Source organism: Galeopterus variegatus, unplaced genomic scaffold, assembly GCF_000696425.1.
Source record: "Galeopterus variegatus unplaced genomic scaffold, G_variegatus-3.0.2 Scaffold1806, whole genome shotgun sequence".
Classification (NCBI taxonomy): domain Eukaryota; kingdom Metazoa; phylum Chordata; class Mammalia; order Dermoptera; family Cynocephalidae; genus Galeopterus; species Galeopterus variegatus.
In genome coordinates this window covers 51,581-59,818 of record NW_007727917.1, presented here as the reverse complement: position 1 = coordinate 59,818, position 8,238 = coordinate 51,581, and positions in this window count along the sequence as shown.

The window sequence follows — 8,238 nt, the reverse complement described above, 5'->3', positions numbered from 1 at the left end:
TCCCTCCCCTCCCCCCCCCTTTCCCTCCCATTTATCAGTGAGGACATGCAGTATTTGTCTTTCTCTGTCTGGCTTGTTTCATTTACAATTTTTTCCAAGGTCATCCATGTGGCTGCAAATGACAATATTTCATTCTTTTTTTCTGGCAGAGTAGTACTCCATTGTGTATATATACTACATTTTCCTCATCCAGTCATCCGTCCATGGACATTTAGGTTGATTCCATGTCTTGGCTATTGTAAACAGAGCTGCAATAAACATGGGAGTGCAGGTATCCCTCCAACATGATGGTTTCCATTCCTCTGGTTATATACCCAGCAATGGGATTGCTGGATCCTTTGACAGTTCTATCTGTAGTTGTTTGAGAAACCTCCATACTGTTTTCCACAATGGCTGCACTAATATACAGTCCCACCAACACTGTAGGATGGTTCCTCTTTCTCTGCATCCTCACCAGCTTTTGTTATTCTCTGTCTTTTTGATAATAGCCAGTCTAACTGGGGTAAGATATCTCCACATGGTTTTGATTTGAATTTCCCTGATGCTTAGTGATGCTGAGCATTTTTTCCATGTGTCTGTTGGTCATTTGTATGTCTTCCTTTGAGAAATATCTATTCAGCTTGTTTGCCCATTTTTTTAATTGGATTGTTCATTTTTTTTTTCCTTTTTGTCTTTTTTACTGGCCGGTAACGGGATCGCAACCCTCGGTCTCACGCCCGTACCGGGGACCGGCAATGGGATTGCAACCCTTAGTGTTGCGCCCGCGCCATGCTCAGCCAGTGAGCAGGAACCGGTCACCACATGGGATCCGAATCCTCGGCGGGAGCGCTGCCGCGCTCCCAAGCGGCGCACTCTCCAGTGCGCCACTGGGCCAGCCTGGATTGTTCACTTTTTTACCACTAAGTTGTTTGAGTTCGTTGTATATTCTGGACATATAATCCCTTGTTGGATGTATAGTTTGCAAATATTTTCTCCCATTCTGTAGGTTGTCTTTTCACTCTGTTGATTGTTTCCTTTGCTGTTCAGAAGCTTTTTAGTTTGGTAGAATCCCATTTGTTTATTTTTTTCTTTTGCGACCTGTGCTTTTGAGGCCTTATTCATGAAGTCTTTGCCCAGTCTGACATCCTGAAGTGTTTCCCTGTGTTTTCTTTTAAGAGTTTTATAGTTTTGGGTCTTATACTTAAATCTTTAACCCATTTTGAGTTGATTTTGGTAACTGGTGGGATGTATGGGTCTAGTTTCATTCTTCTACACATGGATATCCAGTTTTCCCAGCACCATTTGCTGAAGAGCAGTCTTTTCTAATGTATGTTCTTGATGCCTTTGTCAAAGATCAGTTGGCTGAAAGCACCTGGGTTGCTTTCTGCATTCTCTGTTCTGTTCCATTGGTCCATGTGTCTGTTTTTATGCCGGTATTGAACTGTAATTCCTCTGGCCTTATTTTATTTTATTTTTTTTGCTCATGATTGCTTTGGCTATTTGGGTCTCTTGTCGTTCCATATGAATGTTAGGATTAATTTTGCTATTTCTGTGAAGAATGTCATCGGTATTTCGATAGGGATCACATTGAATCTGTAGATTACTTTGGATAGTATGGACATTTTCACAATGTTAATTCTTGCAATCCAAGAGCATGGAATGTCTTTCCATCTTTTTGAGTCTTCTTTAATTTCTTTCAGCAGTGATTTGTAGTTCTCATTATAGAGATCTTTCACTTCTTTCGTTAAATTGATTCCTAGGTGTTATATTTTTTTCGTGACTATTGTAAATGGGCTTGCTTTATTGATTTCTTTTTCTGCTGGTTCATTATTGGAGTATTAAAATGCTGCTGATTTTTTTGTGTTGATTTTGTATCCTGCAACTTTACTGAAATAGTTTATCAGCTTTAAGAGTTTTTTGGTAGAGTCTTTGGGTGGGAATTCAAGGGGAGCCACCACATGTTCTAGACATGCAGGAGGACCCCTCACTTTCCCAGCCTTAGGTTTGGTGTGCAGCTGTTTCTGTAGCTGCCAGCTTCTTCTGTGAGATCAGATTTTCATGAAAGGACATTCGTCTCCATTGAAAATACGTGCCCTTTCACACATTCACCTCACAGGAAAAAGAAAAGTATCCAGGTCATAAGGCATCAAAGAATTATCTTATTATTGTCTTACTCTATATCTTCCTTTACTGGAGAGGAAATATTGATGGGCTACTAACATACCTATCAGAAAGTGTGATGGATTTAAAAGGGTCAGTTATGAAAATTTTATAATGTTTAAGTTGAGTGATTTATGAAAACTTCCACAAACCAGCATTATAATGTGTTCTTGCATCATTTTATGTTAGGTAAAAAATTGTATTTTGTATTTTATTTTAAATGGGTAATTTTGCAATGTGGACAAATTTAGTGCCTTTTTCCCCTCAGTGTTTTTTGCTTTTTGGCATTGTTTAAGAAATCATTTTTTTACTCTGGGATCAAAAAGATATTCTATATTTTGTTCCAAACATTTTCAGTTTTGTTTTTTACATTTAGATCTTTAATCCACTTGAAATTTATTTTTGCATTTTGAGTGTGGCGAAGTAAAGATTTAATTTCCTTTTTCCCCTGACACCATTTGTTGTAGGAGCCATCCTTTTCCTCAGTGGCCTGGAGATAGATAGATATAGATACAGATATCATATACTATATTTCTCTATATGCATGGCTCCATTTTCTGAACTCTATTTTGTTCCATTGGTCTATTTCCTATCTCTGTGCCAATACCACATCATCTAAATTACTACAGCTTTATATTGTATTTTACCCTTGGTATTTGGTAGAATAAGATCCTCATTTTATCTTCAAGATTGTCTTGTTGCATTTATAAACTACTGTTATATCTACTACTTTTTTTTTCCTGGAAATTAAGGGACAATCAATCTTTCATTATTAAAGCAAGTTGACTTAGATTTGAATCCACCACTCATCACTTTTTAACCTCTTTAAGATTCCCTAAGTGTAAATGGGAAAAATAAGTGTACCATACTCATAGGATGGATACTAATTCATTTAAAGTTAGAGTTAAGAGCCTGGGCTCACGTTGTCTGGGTTTGAGTCCTTCCACAAGATATGAGAACTTGAATGATTTTCTCAACCTTTTGAAACTTCAGCTCCCTCATCTGTAAAATGGGGATAATAATACATTATTTATTAGTATTAAATATGATAACATATCACCTTAACAAAGTATTAGCACGCAAATAATATATGTTAGTTCTTTTTTTCTGAAGTTATGAACCAAGGCATGGAAGTGGGAAAATTAAAAGCATATGCAGAGGTTATGTATGCATAAAAAAATATGGCAAAGAGTGTTGAAAGTGGGGAAAGGCAAATTAGAAAGAAAGATGGGGTCAGTTAACAAAAGATATCCAAAAGCTGGTGAAGTGAGGGAAGAGAACAAACTTGTCAGCATTTGGTGTTTGCTTAGGCTTTCCGCACACTATTTATTTATTCCTCTTCTCACCCATTTTACAAATGATTAAACCCATTTTACATGTGACTTCAAGCAACTTACTCAAGTCACACAGATGATAAATATCTAAATCAGGAAGCAAGCCTGGCTCTGATTCTACAACTGGTATTTCTCCCTCTACAAAAAGCTGAGGAGCTTGGACTATGTCTTAAATGTTTTTGGAAGAAGAAAAATGCAGTGAAAGGAATATTTCAGGAAGGTGGATTTGGCAGTATGTGCTGATTGCCACATGGGGTGTGGCTGGGAGGTGACAGTGGGGATCGGAGGTAGGTAGAAGGACCAGGCTGACCATTTCAGGCTTGCAGAGACAAGGGAATGAAGGCTTCCAGGCAGGCAAGGGTGTGGGGACAGCGAGACAGGGAATGCATTCCTGTCTGATAAGCATCCTTTATGCCGTGTGTCCACTTAACACCGGATGAAAGGCACAGCACCTACAGTTAATGCCTTTTGATTGACTAAGCTTATTTCAAGATGCCTTTTGAACTGTACTTATTTCAAGTGTCTTTTAAAACTTTTCTTCTAAAATGCTAGCTTCCAGATGAATTATTAAAAAAAAAACTATTAAACTAAACTAATTATGATAAATACTAAAATATTACTAAATACCTAAATATTGACATGGAATTTATTGAATAAAATTTAAAAACTATTCATTCCATAGAGTGTGAATCATTAGAAAATAAAAATGTATGCAAAATATAGAAATATCTTTGATTATTGAAATATCTTTAAAGTATTTTTAGATCCTTACAGTATTTAGTTCATTTTTTTGGTTCAGATGTTCCAATACTTTCTATTTGAATTAAAGAATAGTAGTCAGATTTTTTAAAGGAAATGAATAATTTCTTGGTTTGTAGCTAATTTTGATACATGGTATTTGCAAGATTTTTGTCCACAAGAAAAGCAAAGCAAAATAAGTTATGACTAGTTTTGATTTTAAATGATAAATCTCACATGGAGCCCCTTACAGTTAATTGCAGATAATCAAAACTAAACCAAAAAGCAAAGAAAACCCAACATCTATAATAAATTATATTAAAACACGGGTGCTAATAAAAGCACTTAAGCTTTTGAAGACTCATTTCATATATATTTACATTTACTGTTAGTCAATTAGTTGAGCCATTTTCTCAAATAAAACATTTGTAATGTTCAAACTTATAAATGATTTTTATGGAAACTGAAAAAAACCTCAGCTTCAAAGGAGACTAAAAAAGAATAGAGGGATGAAATGCGAGAGAACTGCATTTTGCTTTCTTTTAAAGAATATTATTGTTAAAGAAAAATAATAAAAATCAGAGGGCAAAGCTTGAGCTCTGAGTTGCCAAGTCCTGCTGCCAGTGGGGAACCTCTGAGGAGGAGGTTTGAGTGGGGGAAAGGGCTGGCATGCCTTCAAAGCCACGGGACCACCCCTTCTTTCCAAGTCAGGAAAGTGGGGCCAGTGAGGGCAGTTGATCGGCTGGAGCTGCCCGGGCCCCTAGCTTAGCTTGAACTGACTGGAGGTGGGAAGTGTGTCTTGGGATTCAGGGTTCCAGCTGCCTTTGTCAAGTATGTAAGGGTCCCCAGTCAGGATGATGGCGCACAGTCTGGTCTCCCCTGCTCTCAGCTAGCTAGATGCAACATCTCAGGAGAGCTGTGAGATCCAGGACTTCCTTCAGGCTATTTTCCACGAAGCACTCAAAGTAAACTTGGTTTTGTTTTTATATGGTTTAGAATTTTTTTCTTTTTTTTCTGTGACTGGCTGGTATGGGGATCTGAACCCTTGACCCTGGTGTTACAACACTGCATGCTCTAACCAGCTAAGTAACTGGCCGGCCGTAGTTTAGAATTATTATCACAAATACAATTCATTCTCCATGAACAAAACTTAGAAAACACAGATAAACAAAACTTTTTTAACGCATGGGTAATCTCATTATACCATGTATCTGCCCAGGCCATTTGCTATATGTTTGCTATGTATATGTTGACACATGCACAAACACACTAGTGTGATCATATTATGCGGGCAACTTTGCAATCTAATTTTTCTCATTTAATGAACTGTGAATGTCATCCTATCTCAATAAGCACAATGATCCTTTAAAACCAGGCTCTCTATTTTATTACCTCCCCTGCTTAATCAAATATTTAACTGATGAATATTGCATTTAGAAAAAAAAAATCCAAGCCTCATAACCTGACCTGTATTGCCCTGAGTGATCTGGTTTCAGCCTTACCTGACACCACTTTATGCCTTAATCATTTTGCTCCAAACACTTCCTCTTTCAACTCTCAGGTGCACAAAACTTTCTTATATCAGATTTTCTCTTTGGAAGGCTGGGTTCTTCTGATCCTTTGGATCCCTCTTTTTTGAATAGTCAAATGAAAAAACTGGATTCCCTTTATGGTGACGACACATACCAACTTGCTTGGCATAGACGTGATTTTCACCTGTTGTTCTGACATAGTAATTAATAATACCTCCTTTCACTCTCAAGAGTTGTCTAGTTTGGATGAAGAATTATGGAGCTACACTATCATAGTCCCGATTCTTTCACTTCATAGCAGTTATTGTAATTTTTAATTAAAATTTGTTACTTTGTTTACTTTTGTGATGTGTGTTAAGCATTAGCCCATAATCTCAGTTGAAGTGGGAAGCAATTTTGTTCTCCATGATATACATCTAGTCCTTAGATTTTGACCTTCAGTAAACAGTTTTTGGTTGAATGAACAAAAAGATAGGAGAAAAGATTCTTTCACTCTTTGCTCCTTACATATGTTTGAGTTGTGGATGAGAAAACAGACCCAGGTTCAAATTTGCCCCATAAGCTGGTGTAACTGCCCTTCCTCCAGTTGGGGAGCCCTTGTGGGAAGCATCGAAGGGAGTGAGATAAATGCAGCTGAACTGCACTCCAGGTACTAGATGAGGTCACAGCAGGGACCAGGGCTACCTTGAAGACATTGATTTTCTTGATGGTCATCTGGTTCCTCAGGAGCCTGAGCTGATAGCTCCCAAGCATGCTGCTGCTCTCTCAGAGAGTGACAATGGGATTAAATAACACTTCATGAGCCCCCACAACATGTCCTACTCTTTGGACAGGTTCTATTTCTTGTCCTCCTTACCTCTTTAGGGAGGCATTTGCAATTACAATCCTGTCCTGTGACTGCCAAGATGACAATCACAGTAATAACCACCATTGATTGAGCACTATTACATGTGTGGCACTGTTTTTAATGCTCACCGTTCTGTCCACTGCACATAGTGAGGCAATTACTTCATGATCTCAGAGCCAGACAGCCTGGGAATGAAGTTCTGCTTCACTCCTGACTAGCGGTGTGATCTTGAGCAAGATAACCCAGTTTCTCTTTGCCCCAGTTTCTTCATTTCTAAAGAGGAGATAAAAATGTTACCCAGCTCAGAAAATTGCTCCCAGGACTAAATGTACTAATATTTGTGCCTATAAGCCTGGTACATGGCATCATATAAGTCAATAAGTAAAATATGAGGTAGATTTCTATTATTTTCATTTTAAGATGAGACATAGGAAATTTAATTGCCCAAGTTCATACAGTTGATAAATGGCAGCGCCGAGCGGGGATTTTAACCAAATTAGGCAATTGAAAACATCTTATGCTAACTAATTTTATACAAAAGAAATCCTTAATCTTCAAGTAATATCAATAATACAATAAATACCTAATAAAGTTTTGATCTTTTGTCCCTATAAATGACTGGATTTCTAAATCCAAATATGATTTATTTCCCCTGTATTCAATAACATTTTCTTCCAAATTATGCAATCTCTTTTCATTGTTTACAGGGGTCTATAATGAAATGAATCTAAATTTAGTTAGAGTTGTTTATTTGCTATTTCAAAATTTGCTTTTTTGACTGAGTAGATTTCAGAAGATAGACTCACTGGGCATTTGAGCAAGTCATTTTTTCAAATTGGTAAAATGGACTAAAGTTTTTCATTCTTACATGAAAAATCTCATTCTAGTCATTAGCTTTGACTAGTCATTTTACTTGGTTTGTCCAATGCAGAGTGGCCAGTGTTACTCTAACTTTGAGGATTCCCAAAGCTGTCACTTCCATTCTGCCAAGTAGATTGATGGCATCTCTGCAATGTCTTCTCCCTGTTGTGAAAGGTTAAAAAGAAGGACTATGATTTTACCAGCTCATGTGATAAACTAGGTATGTTAGTCTGCTCAGGCTGCTATTTAAAAATATGATATAGTGGATAGTTTAACAACAGACAATTATTTCTCACAGTTATGGAGACTGGGAAGTCCAAGATCGAGGTGCTAGCTGTTTTTGGTTCTGGGTGAGGACCTTCTTCCTAGCTTGCAAATGGCCACCTTCTCACTTCATCCACATATGGCACAGAGAAAGAGCCATCTCTCTTTCTCTTTTTATAAGGCAACTAATCCAGTCATAAGAGCCCTACCCTTGTGACCTCATCTAACCCTAATTACCTCCCAAAGGCCTCATTTCCAAATATCATCACATTGAAGGTTAGAGATTCAAAAGAATTTGAGGGGGGAACACAATTCCATTTATAGCATTAGGTTTCAGGAGTTTATCATTTATAGAATTAACGAGCAATAGGCAGCTCGTGATGTAACACATCATTGGTCTCTTGGAGTCCTCTCAATCAAATTTTACAGTACTAGCAGAAACTTGCAAAATTTAGATACGAAGTGGAGGTTGGATGTAAATAAAATGTGTCAAGAATCTTTACAAAGAATTCATTTTCTATCC